This window comes from Diabrotica virgifera, chromosome 1 (genome assembly GCF_917563875.1).
Source record: "Diabrotica virgifera virgifera chromosome 1, PGI_DIABVI_V3a".
NCBI lineage: Eukaryota > Metazoa > Arthropoda > Insecta > Coleoptera > Chrysomelidae > Diabrotica > Diabrotica virgifera.
The window spans coordinates 40,699,944-40,713,515 of NC_065443.1; positions in this window are offsets into that span (position 1 = coordinate 40,699,944).

The window sequence follows — 13,572 nt, forward strand, 5'->3', positions numbered from 1 at the left end:
CGTTTTCAGCAGTAGGTATTCATTAATGTTTTAAATACGTAAATTTTCAAATTATTTAAAAATGTCTTTAAATAAAAAGCATTAAATACAAAACCCACTATATTGATACTTAGTTTAGAAAATTGGGAAAACAGGGTGTTTAATTAAAATTAAAGATAATGGACTACGCTAGGCTTGCATGAATCACCCTGTACATTTAAATTTATGTTTAAAAAGCACACATTTTTATATATGAAAATCTACGGGTCTCAGCGTTTTTTAAAATTATTTAAAACAAGAACAGAAATAATTTTATTCCATAAGTGCCTTCTTATATTATATATATATATATATATATATATATATATATATATATATATATATATATATATATATATATATATATATATATATATATATATATATATATATATATATATATATATATATATATATATATATACAGGGTGTTTCAGAAAAAGGTAACACGATCTCTAGGATAGATGAAAAATTAAAAAATAATTGGGGTTTGCTTACTAAATAATTTTTGTAACGGCATGCGTTTTCACGATACAGGGCGTCGAAGAACAAAAAGTTTTACACATTTTTTCCACTATTTTTTCGAAACTACTGGTAACATCGTATATTATTCGTTATACAAAAATTTTTATTACCTAAGCAAAATAAAATGTTGAAATAATAAATATGTTATTTTATTTTAAGCTTTTATTAAAAAATATAAAATAGAAGAATGCATGAGAAATTAATAATAAAAGATTATTATTGTAAGTCTTGAACATATTTCATGTCATGGAACATGAAATTACGATTGACAGGGATAACCAGACACATGAACTGAATAGAAGAATCGTTCTTGGGAGGGCAGCATTTGGAAAACTGAGAGAAACTTTTAAAAGTGAGTTGCCCACATGCCTAAAGAGAAAGGTATTTGATCAGTGCGTCCTCCCAGTCTTGACGTACGGATCAGAAACACTTACCTTAACTAAAGCCTGGGCTACCAAACTAAGAGTAACGCAGAGAAGAATGGAGCGGTCAATGTTAGGAATAACTCTGCAAGACAAAATCAAAAACGAAGAAATCAGGAGAAGAACAAATGTGACTGACGTCATCGAAAGGCTAGTTAGGTTGAAGTGGAGATGGGCAGGACACATTGCCAGAATGACAGATGGGCGATGGACAAAAAGGTTATTGGAATGGAGGTCAAGAGAAGACAAGAGAAACGTCGGTCGACCGCCTACAAAATGGACTGACGACTTAAGAAAGCTAAATAAAAACTGGATGAGAGCGGCGCAGGATAAACGTGGTTGGAAACGAGGGGTGGAGGCCTATGTTCAGCAGTGGACATTTAAGGCTGAATGATGATTGTAAGTTTTTATTATTACCTCAAATGCGACTAAAATAATAACAAAGTTCTTTTACCGAGTTTCCCGTACTTTTCGCAACCTCGTTTTCCATGTAGGTTCAAATGGCCACTTGGTGTTACGTAAAGTTTAGGTAGGGGGAGAGGGTACAGAAAAACGTTACGGTGCGTTACATGGGGGGGGGGAGGGGTGTCAAAAATCTTCAAAAATTGCGTTACGTAATACTTGAACGCTCCCTATACAGGTAAAAACATTGTTTAGTATGTATTTCTTAAATCCACACAATCATTGGAAAATGATTCATGGTATTTAAAAATATCTGTTAATGACACTGTTATTGACAAAGTCGATCAATATCAAACTTGTCATCATATTAGACTTTTGTTTATCGTTAAAAATTAAATGATGGTTGTGAATTGTATTTTTTGTGTTATTTAATATTTTAGCAAAATACATAATCAACAAAAATCTTATTTAAAACATGCGAACCGTTTTTGCAATCACAATCAATGCAGTGTTTAACTTATGCTTGTTATTATAAAGGTATGTAGAAATAAAATACTCAGTGTAAGATATCTTTTTATGCACCCGCTTATGATCAAATTCGATGTATTCGAAAGTCATACCCAGGGGCGTATCTTGTCATTCCTGCGCCCTTGGCGAAATTCAATGCTACCGCCCCCCCCCCCCTCCCACAAAAACCGAAACTCGCATTAATTGCAACCACAATTCACATTCACAATGTAATAAAATGTATTAGGCCTGACTTCTAAAAACAATAACAATAAAAGAGGTATTTTTGAAACATTATTTATTTTACTTTTTTATAAAATATTTAGTTCGTTTATTTGGAAATAAACTCTCAATGCCAATTTTATCACATGTTGATACAGCTTTGGAAATTATATCATCCACACCATTATCACGCCGTTTCGTAATCTTCTCGGACATGCTATTCAACAGTTTTGATGCAAGAGACGTGTCTTTAGCTTGTAATGACTTGTTTGTACAATCAATTGATATTAATATTTCAGACCACAAATAGAGCAGGCAGACAAACTTAAAATCAATGTTTTTGATTATGCTTGAAGCCTCAAAACCCGTTTCATTATTCCATTCATGATTGTTGGTCATCTCCTTTAGAGCAGTGTATAATCCCTTAATGTTTTTCTCAATAGAAGTGATGGTCTGTCTTTTTGAAGACCATCGTGTGTCACTGTGTCCCTTCAGAGTGCTACCCAAATACTTGTTAAAACATTCCCATCGTATCGTTGAACAACTGGCAAAACAGAATATACTCTGTACAATACCAAAAAAAGTGATCATTATTGGGGATACTTCTGCTGTATGAACACCAACCAAATTCAAGCTGTGCGCGGCACATGGCACAAGTCTAGCTAAGTCATTGATGTTGCCAATTTGAGCTTGTACGCCGTTGTAAATTCCTGCCATGTTCGATTATCTTATCTTATCTTTTTAATTTTGCTAGAATATTTTTTCATCGAAAGTATGAAAAATGCTTAGTTTATAAAATTAAAATCTTGGATTTCCTAAAAGTTTTTCTTCCGCTAATTTTGCGCCTCTTCACTCTTGCGCCCTTGGCGGGCGCTTCTTTCGCCAACCCCTAAATACGTCCCTGGTCATACCGCTACGACTAATAGGGACGTGTAAGGTATTTTTAAAACGTTACTAGTTACAAGTACGAAACTACCGTTTTTTAGTTGCCTACACAATTCAGTACAAGGATCAGTATTTTGTAATCAGTATTTGTACTCAGTACCACTGAGAACCTGTATCAAAAGTAACCGTTACACGTCCGCACTGATTTTGCCCGTATCTATTCGTTACGGAGACAGCCGACGGTCGGGTTGGCTCGTGTTTAATATGCGGCACGCTAGAAAAATAACTACACAGGTCACCCGTCCCGCCGGCGCAGGTTGTGACTCGCTTAGGTCAATTTGCGCCGGGGCTAAACGTCCCCGCTTTGAATAGTGGAGTGCCTAACGGGATCTTAGTAGTAAACTTGTTGAGAGGTTTCTATTCTAAACAGATTACAATAACAAGAGCTATATAAAATAAGAGACTTTCGGTCTATTTTCAAAACATTGTGTTTTGGCAAAGCTGGAATGATAGGTTCTTTGTTGATTAACCTCGTTTAGGCCGGAGCCTCTTCAAGGGACGAAAAATTACCCCCTTTTTTTTAAGCGGGGGTTTTTTGAGAAGTATTGCGCTGTGGGTGCGATTGTGTGGTTGACTGTTGGATTTGTCCAGACGAATGGTATGGGTTTTGCTCTGAGGGGTATGACATGCTACTTACTTTGTGTTGTGTTTTGTTGTTTTGTGGTTTTGTGCGTTGTGCTGTTACTGCTGACTCAAGCTCTAAAGTTCTCAGTGGATTTTAGGAACGGCTCTTTGGATCAGCATTTGGAGTGTAGACCATTATTGTCTACGATAGCGGTAGGGAATATTTTCTAGGACGTCCCAATACTCATCAGGAAGTTCGTTGCCAGCTAAGTTGAGAAGTTTAGCCGGCAGGAATGGAACTTTTTTTGTAGGAACTCTGGTGAGTATTTGTCCTCTGCGGTCTACTGGTGTCTTTAGCACCTCCTTTGCCCTGGTGTTCGTGCTATTGATTGTTCTGGAGACGTATCTTTTACTTAAATCGCGAATTCTATCCTGGATAGAGGGTATATTCGCAAGTCTGTGAATATCTGCCGATGGGTAGTTGCGTTCCACGCCTGTGATCTTTCTTAGGATTCTCCTCTCCGTAGCCAAGACCGAGTGCATAAGTCTCGGGCTTAGTGTAGAGTAGAGGATAGCCCTGTATTCGATTATAGGTCTTATGAATGTTTTATAAGTGTGTAAGAGAGTAACCCTGCTGGTTTTCCCTTGTCCCATTAGACACTTCAGGAGATTGGCTCTGTTTCTTACCCTGTTTAGAGTGAGTTTGACGTCTCTTTCCCAGTTGAGTGTTTTATAAAATTCAACACCCAAGTAGGTCACAGACTGTGAGAAAACGAGCCTCTCTCCGTTGAGTCTAATGTGGTTTGCTTGTTCGTAGGGACCAGCATAGCTATTTGAGTGTCTAAATAGGATAAGTTGTGTTTTTATAGGGTTACTCTCCATTTATTGCACCACTCAACAGTTTTGTCGAGCTGTGCTTGTGCTTTATCGAATACAGAGATTTCCCCCCTCTTACGTAGAGGTGGGCCAGTGGAAATCAGGGCTGTGCCATCGGCATATAGAAGGATGTTTTCCGAGCGGTTTATCGGGTTAGGAAGGTCGCTGTTATAGACTGTGTACAATATCGGCGCAATTATGGAACCTTGAGGTACTCCTGCTTGAGGAGTGAATGGTTCTGAGAGACAGTTTGCAACTTTTACGCGAATAGTACGAGCTGAGAGGTATGAGTTGATTATTCTCAGGAATGGAACGGGCACGGCGGCACGATGTAGTTTTTCGATCAGTCCAGCATGCCAGACTTGGTCGAATGCCTTCTGTACATCTAAGAAGATGCCGATGGCAAGCCTGCCGCGCTCATTTATTGCCTGAGAAATGAAGGTTGCTGCTTCTACCAATGCATTTCGTGTGGAATGACTAGCTCTGAATCCAAATTGGAAGCTGGGAATGATGTTGTGAGTTTCTAGGTGTTCTACGAGTCTTTCCTTAAGGAGCCTCTCGTAGATCTTGCCTAGAGTGTTGAGTAATGAAATTGGTCTGTAGGATTCAGGGCTAGTTTTGGGTTTCCCTTTTTTAGGGATCATGATTGTACTAGCAATTTTCCAGGGGGCTGGAAAATGTCCTAGTAAGAGACATGCATTAATAATTCTTGTAAGCAGCGGGAATATTTCTTCCGGAAGTTGTTTTAGGCATCTCCTATGTATGCCATCAGGGCCAGGGGCTGTGTTTTGGCTGGAATGAAAAATGGTCCCGTTTATTATAATAAACTCAGTTATTTGCAGATACGGCTATAGGCGTAACCGTAATGAGTGCCAGTGTGCTTAAAAATTACTCCTAAAGGTATATTAATTATTTACTAATCCTATTATATAAAAATGTTACACACCTACTGCTGAAGCTAATAAAGACTGTGTTGCTATTGTGAATTCAGCCGGAAAAGTGTTATCTGCACTATTGCTGACATTCAGCGAGGCATTGGGAATATGAAGGATGTACTTCTTGCAATATACGGCTTTACAGGATGTGACACGGTATCAGATATCTGCAAGAATGAGAAAATTACACCGTATAGGAAAGCGCAAGCTAACAACGCTCACCATAGAAAACGTCTAGTTTTAAACGACACCAAAGCTGACTCCAATGCAGTAAGCACTTAGCTAACGCCAGAAAACATTTCCTTTTTGCGGTGTTTGATGCCAGGAACATGGAATATCTAGATTGTTTGCGCTACATGTCTTACTTGAGGGCTATTACAAAACAGCCTATACATTCTTTGCTCAAGTTAGCTGCACTACTCCCCCTTCAGAGGCTTCCACCCAGCATTAGTTCAAAACCTACCACTAGGTACAGCAGTCGCTGGATAAGAAAAAGAATTCTCTTGAGTGGGGTTGAAAGAAGAATAACGAACACCTGACACAAATTACAACAGTGCGTGCTGCAACTTTTGAGGAATTACTTTCTCTCATAGTGTCCCTCATCCGTAACTATGAGTGTCGAAAGAGTGGTCTAAACTTTTTAATCATAATATGTAGAAATTGCTCAGGCCTAGAATTTATTAATAGGGACACAACTATCATAGACGAAGATGTAGAAGACGAGAATGCTGTATTTGAAGAGGGCTGAAAGTGACGAATAAGTTTACTTGAAACTCATTGCATTATAGTCATCATTATTATGCAAGAAATATTTTTTGTGTTTAGAATTATTTTTTTGGAATTTACTGTTGGAAATATATTCATGCGTCATTTGTCCATAGACAGGGCCCCCGCAAGGCTGAGCTGCGCCCGCGTGCTGGATATATTTTGGCGCCCTTTAAATCTACCTATATCCATTTATGAAGTAAATCTATAATTTTTTATTTTTTACTCGTAATAAAACAACAAAAATTGCAAGATCTCAAATTTTATTCTTTTTTGTAACTAATTTACTGATAATGGCAAAAAACAAATAAAACGGTAATATGTGTTTTAGTTACGGGCGTAGGCGTAAAATTTCGGGCCAATGTGTTTTACATGTGTTCTTTAATTTCGAATCCTGAGAAAATTAATAAGTATTTTTGAAAAATTTAAACGCAGAATGAAAGATTACATTATTACCGAGGGTCACAAGTCCCTTAGAATGACCAAAAAGTTCTTTTGAATGAGATATTTGAAGTTAAAAATTACGCTAAATTTTCTTTTTTTTTTTTCACTTCTTTAATTTATTGAAATAAACATTATAGAATTTTTCAGGGACTTTCGACCCTGCCTCGGTAATAATGCAACCTTTCATTCTACGTTTAAATTTTTAAAAAAATTCTGTTTTCTCAGGATTTGAAAAAAAGTTAAGGCATTTAAAACACATTGGCGAGAAATTTTGCGCCAACGCCCTTAAATCTAGAAATCGATATCTTAAATCTAAATTGAATGGGTGTGTTTCTAAATTTGACGGCAGCAAATTCTTTTATAATATTTTTAAAGTCAATTTTATTGACTAGCTCTTGCTCGATTGTTAATATTACCAAACCACATAATCTTTCCTGTACCATAGTACAGCTCAAACAATTTTTAATTAACTTAATTTTGAAAATGATCTCTCACCAGAAGCAACAGACACCGGTAAAGTGAGGATTATTCTTAATGAAACAGTGATATTTGGTAAAGATGAAGTTAGATTATTTTCAAATATATATTGAAGAATATCAAGTGGATCTGATGAGGTAAGTAATTAAAGTACCTAATTATAAAGCTTTTATCTGGCTAAATAAATCAGTTGCATCAATCTTTACTTTTGCCTCCATCTTTACTGGATCAGTTATCTTTTGTTGAAGAGCAAGACAATGTTTTTAAATATCATGGTCACTTAATGTAAAATTATCACTGAAAAACTCAAAAACATTATCATAATAAGACATCGTATCAAATCTACTATGTATTTCATGATTTAGACGAATTATTCTAAAAAAAACTAATATTCTAAAATGGCTCTTTTCTATATTCATAATCGAAAAATTTTGGTTTATATTTTCGTCTCACGATATTTAACGAAGGAAAACCTTGTTCATCAGCTGCCAATTTTCCCGCTTGGGCAATTATTCCTTCAACAATATTTTCATCTCCGTAATTTTTTGGCCATTGGCATGGTACAATTGATTTCTCATTCATATTATAGTGTAATGTGTAGTGTGTGTGTGTGTGTTGAGTAAATGTCTTGTTATATGGTAAAGGCTATTTCATTGTCAGAGACACTAATTGTATCCGACTGCACTCGCTTCACTGTCCCCACAAGGATAGGAATTATTTCTATTAACTGATTTTGAATAAAGAAAAAATTTATACTCAGCTGGGATTTACAACTCACAACCCTTGGATCGAAAGGTCGGCTCTCTTACCATTGAGCCACACAGGGCCGGCGATAACGGGCCTGCAAGTGATGCACTGCAGGCGGGCGCCAAAATGAGCTTTTTGCTGCTAGTTTTATACAAAATACATACTAATTTTAAAAAGCTAAGAGGGCCTATGCTAGTTTTGCAGGCGAGCCTGGCGGGCACCTTACACCTTAGCGCCGAGAACCACAGAAAGGGAGACTGTAATTTTTAAAATGATCAACTAGATTTTTTAAATAGTTTTGATATACTTTAATGTCAATTATTGTTACACTCTGTATCATTTTGTTTATAATATTATTCTGGAATAAACATTATATCAAATAATCATTATGATCTCTATAAATAAATCTAAATGATTGGATATTTAATAGTAAAGAACTTGCTTTATGTCTACTTGCTCCCATAATTTCAAAAACGTTAGTTTAGAAATAAATATAAAGGTACATATTATTTTTATATTACTATCTATGCCTTTTTATAACATGTATTATTTATCAAATTGGGTGTTTGTATTAAATTATTAAAAAATCTATTTAACCCAAAATCCAACCTATCCACCGTCAAGATTTATTTTTCAAAATTTAAATTATGCGTCTCAAAAAACCCTAATGCCAAATTTTTATGAAATTATTTTAATTTCAAAAATCCACGAAAATTTCAAATCTGGGCAGAATATTACAACCCAACAAGTTTTGACCTTTAAACAAATTTTTACGATTTACGAATAAGTACGGCAAAATGGGTATTCCGATATTATACTGTTTTAAAAAAATACAATAATAGTAGTAAATTATTGGCACCAAAGATAAAATCAGATTTTAATTATTTTTTCGCTAATAACACAATATTTTTTATATTTTTGAAATTTCTCCAGATGTTTGTTAAAAATGTAAAATTAAAAGTGTATAAAAAATGAACATCTCGTTAAAATAAATATTTCTTATTTACCAAACCTTCGGTTTGGCGCACTTTTGGGGCTGCCCTCTTGCGTCGCACGCGTTGCACGCCCGGTTACGGGGGCCCTGTCCATAGAAAGTTCAGAGTGGGTTTCTCTGTACAACAGATTTATATGACTTAGGCCTGTAGAAGCCTCTTGAAAGTGGTGATATTGAAGTTCCTTCAAGGGGTTATCAGTAACATACTACCGGCCATTGAAATAGCAAATTAAATTTAAAAAACATAATTCTGTTAAAAAAAGTAGTTTCTTGAGTAATAATAATAATATAATTTGCCCAGAAGATATAAAAAATATGGAAAAACTCCACTTTACTCGGAACTCGGAACCGTTGATTTTAGAACAAAATTCTGGACAACAAAAAAATAAAAAGTTTTTGTCCCAAGAGTTCTGTTGCCTGATTCTTATAGTAGTTTTTATCCTGAATTCAAAAATGAAACCCGTTTTTTCTATCACGTAAGGTTTTCTTGTGAAACTCAAATACATATAATACTATCTTTTTTGGTTGATTTCATGTAATCGAATGAACTATCTTTCAGTAAAGTCGTCCCAGGAACGCAACTCATAAATATTGGCAATATCATTTTAAAGTCTTCTACTTTAAAATGTATCATATGTATCTGAATTGCCGATATAAATGAGTCAAATTCAATAAATTATTAGAAGAATTTTTTTACTAAGCAACAACATTTTTGTTTATATTAATAGTATTTTGTATTTTGACAACGGCACCCGATTTGGGCGTCGAAACGTTAATAAAAATCATTTTTTAATAATATTGTGGCTTATTTCCCATTCTAAATAGTTAAAATTGTAAAAATGCCACAAGAAAATAGCTTCAGAACAACATATAATACGTTATTCACCTATTCTTAGCTATAAGGATATGGGTGTACTTACGTTAAAATGTGGTTGTAAGCGATTTTCTTGAGTATTTCGCTTCTGGTACATCCCTTTTCAGTGTCCAACAGTAGTCAGCCAGCATTCTTGGACTCCATTTTCCTTGATATCGGTTTTCCATACTTGAAATATCTTGATGGAAGCGTTCTCCATGTTCATCACTAACATCACCAAGATTTTGTGGAAAAAAGTCCAAGTGGGAATCAAGGAAATGTATTTTAAGAGGCATGTTGCATCCCAAATCACAGTAGGCTTTCAGTAGACTGTTGACATAATCCTTGTAGTTGTCAGCTTTGTAGTTTCCCAAGATATTTTTAACAACATTTTTTAAACAGGTCCATGCTCTTTTCTCCAAGTCATTGAGTTTACATTCGAAATTGTTGTCCTTAATCAGATCTCTTATTTGTGGACCTACGAAGATGCTCTCTTTGATTTTAGCTTCACTTAGTCTAGGAAACTTTTCTTTCAAGTATAAAAAACCTTGTTCGTTCTTGTCCATAGCTTTGACAAAGTTTTTCATCAAGCCTAACTTGATATGAAGTGGTGGCAGGTAAACTTTCTTAGGATCAACCAAGGGTAAGTTTGCAACACTTTTCTTACCAGGCTCGAGGGACTTCCGCTTCGGCCATGATTTTTTCTTGTAATGACTGATGCGATCTCGGCTGTCCCATTCACAAAGAAAGCAACAAAACTTTGTATACCCAGCTTGTACGCCAAGTAACATAGCAATGACTTTGAGATCTCCGCATAAGTTCCATCTGCATTGGTCATGTTGAATTTTTTCAAGAATCAGTCTCATATTTTCATATGTTTCTTTCATTTTTGCCGCATGAGCCAAAGGAACAGAAGGAAATGCGTTTCCATTATGCAATAAAAGAGCCTTGAGGCTAACTTTGGATGAGTCTATAAATAAACGCCACTCTTCGGGTTTATACTCATGCCCTAAGGTGTTCATCACTGCAAAAATATTATTACAGAATACTAAATCTCCTTCTTGGGAGAAAAACCCCTCAAAATCCTGTTGCCTATTTCTGAAATAACATACTTTAGTGCCTTTGCCAAGTAAGTTCCAACCCTTAAGGAGTGACCCCAACAGTTCTGATTGGTTTTTTGAGATATTCAAATCACGAACCAAATCATTAAGGTCTCCTTGAGTTAATAAATGAGGCTCAGTGGATTCATCAAAACTAGGATCTTGTAAATCATCATTTTCTTCTTCATCTGGTTCAGGAATTGTAGCTTCATCAATTTCTATGGGCGTTGGAGGAGGTGGTATGGGAAGTTCTTCACTATGCGGTACAGGTCGGATCGCCGAGGGCAAGTTCGGATATTTTAAAGTATGTTTTGACTTACTTGTAATCCCTGCTGTCTTTGTCAAACAAAAGTAACAGTCGGAAGTGTGATCCGTTGGCTCCCGCCAGACCATTGGAACTGCAAACGGCATGTGACGAGAACCATTGGCCCAGCCAGTTAGTAGTCTACCGCATGTTACACAGCATATGTGTGGGGCCCAGTTTTTGTCCTGATCACCCACTTTACAGCCAAAATAAAGTTCATATCACTTTTTCATTAAAGGAGTAAGATTCCTTCTTTGTGATTTGAAAGTCAACTCACCACATACATAACAAAACGTGTCCGGATGGTTTAAACATTTGCGAGGCATGCTGAACTAAAAATGCACACTACACAATGTGAAAACACTGTCATACAAATAGAATTCACTGTTCAAGGGACCAAACAGTACTGAGCGGCAGACTGAGCTCGACAGCTGCATAAGTCAACAAGTGCAATCATGTCGCGACATATCTGTGACCTTCAACACAACCTAGACAGGAAATTACTCCCAACCACCCCCCACCCACTCACTCTCAAACCATAACATTAAATGTTTAAATTAAATTTTTGGGAAGGGGTTTATTTCTAATATAATCAAATTTCAAAAAAGGCATGAAAATCATAAAGACAAATGGGTATTTTCCAAGAAAACCTTGCGTGATGGAATATTTTTGATTACAAATTTGAATTCTACCCATCAAAATACATAAGAATTGGTGGAATTGATACATGGGACAAACCATGTGTTTACCAGTATGATGCATACCACCCTTTTTGTTTAAATTTTAATGTAGAGCATTTTTGTTCAAATTTTGCTAAACTGCATAGTTTTAAAAATAAACGTAAAAAAACTACTAACTTACTGACTTCTCCCCATCTGCTTCCCCCAAACCCGACGCTCAAAATGGTGTAACTTTTTACTGTTTTTACTGAACAATATGTGAACCATATAAAACAAGTTTGTGTTGGAGGAAAACTTTCACTTTGGATGTCTGGGTTACGCCTTTTTTTGGATCATTGTATCATACTATCTGTTTTCTCATTCTGAGAGATACAATAATTTAAATGTGTACAGACACTGTACAGTCTCTTTCTCTTACGTTGTTTAACCCAGATATTACTACCGTCCTTTTAAAAGGCAGTGTAAATTATGCGTAATTTAGGTTAGTACAGCTACCAACTGATAGATGGCTCTAGATGGAGTGTTTTCAAGAGCCAGCATTCGACAAGTTTTAACGATTTTAGTGCGCGCAAATGCTGTAATTGTGAGGTTATCTGTGTAAATTGCCAGGTTTTGGACTACAAAATGGATGCTTATAATTGGAGGTAAGTCTAGAATTAAAAAACTGTTATTTCACGGCATTGGCATGTGGATTATTGTATAATAGGGACTTATGTACGTATATTCTTGGCTCGAATAGTTGTCACGTTGTTTCAAAGGCTCGCCCCTTGGGATTTCATTTTGTTCTTTTAAAAGGACGGTAGTAATTAGTACTACCAACGTGCGTATTGTTTCAGGAGGCCTCTCAAATTGCATGAGCTATTAGAAGAGCTTGATTCTGATGAAATCCCAGTCCCTCCAGATGGTTTGATCATATTTCCCCCAGAAAATGCCAATGATGATGTCACCGATTGCGACTCCGGCGATGAAGAACTAACTACAATAAATAATTTACCGGGTAGTCAGTTGAGAAACGATGTAGAACTTGTTTTTGACAACTCGACTGAATTACCACAGGATTCTGTGAATTCCAGCCTACCAGAAGAAGATTCGGATGATGACAATATACCGTTGGCTTTGTTTCCTTCCAAGGAAAAGCTGCCCCATCAATTAGAGAAGAGAATATCTGCACACTGGATTCAAGGGGACTTGTATCAACACCCTGATTGTACTTACTGGAAAACTCAATTTGGACCGAAAATGACTCAGTCGCCGATGGAAATTTTCAATTCGTTTTTTGATGATGAAGTCATTAATTTGGTTACCGAATACACTAACATCTACGCAGGACAAAGAAATCTTTTGAACGACATTACTCAAAATGAGATTCGATGTTTTATAGGCGTTCTTGTATTGAGTGGTTATGTGGTTGTGCCGAAAAGGTACATGTACTGGAAAAATCGTGACGATTCGCACAACGCAATGGTGGTAGCTGCTATATCTAGGGATAGATTTTCCCACATAATGAAAGTTTTGCATATTTGCAATAACTTGTCATTAGATAAATTTGATAGATTTGCCAAGATGCGACCCCTGTTCGACGTAATAAACAAAAAATTTATACAATTTTCCCCTTTAGAACAACATCACAGCATAGATGAGGCAATGGTTCCGTATTTTGGTCGCCATCTCACAAAACAATTCATCAGGGGAAAACCAATCCGTTGGGGGTACAAATTGTGGGTAGGAGCACTTCGTCTGGGATACATAGTTTGGTTTTCTCCTTACCAAGGTAATTCCACTACAATACCTG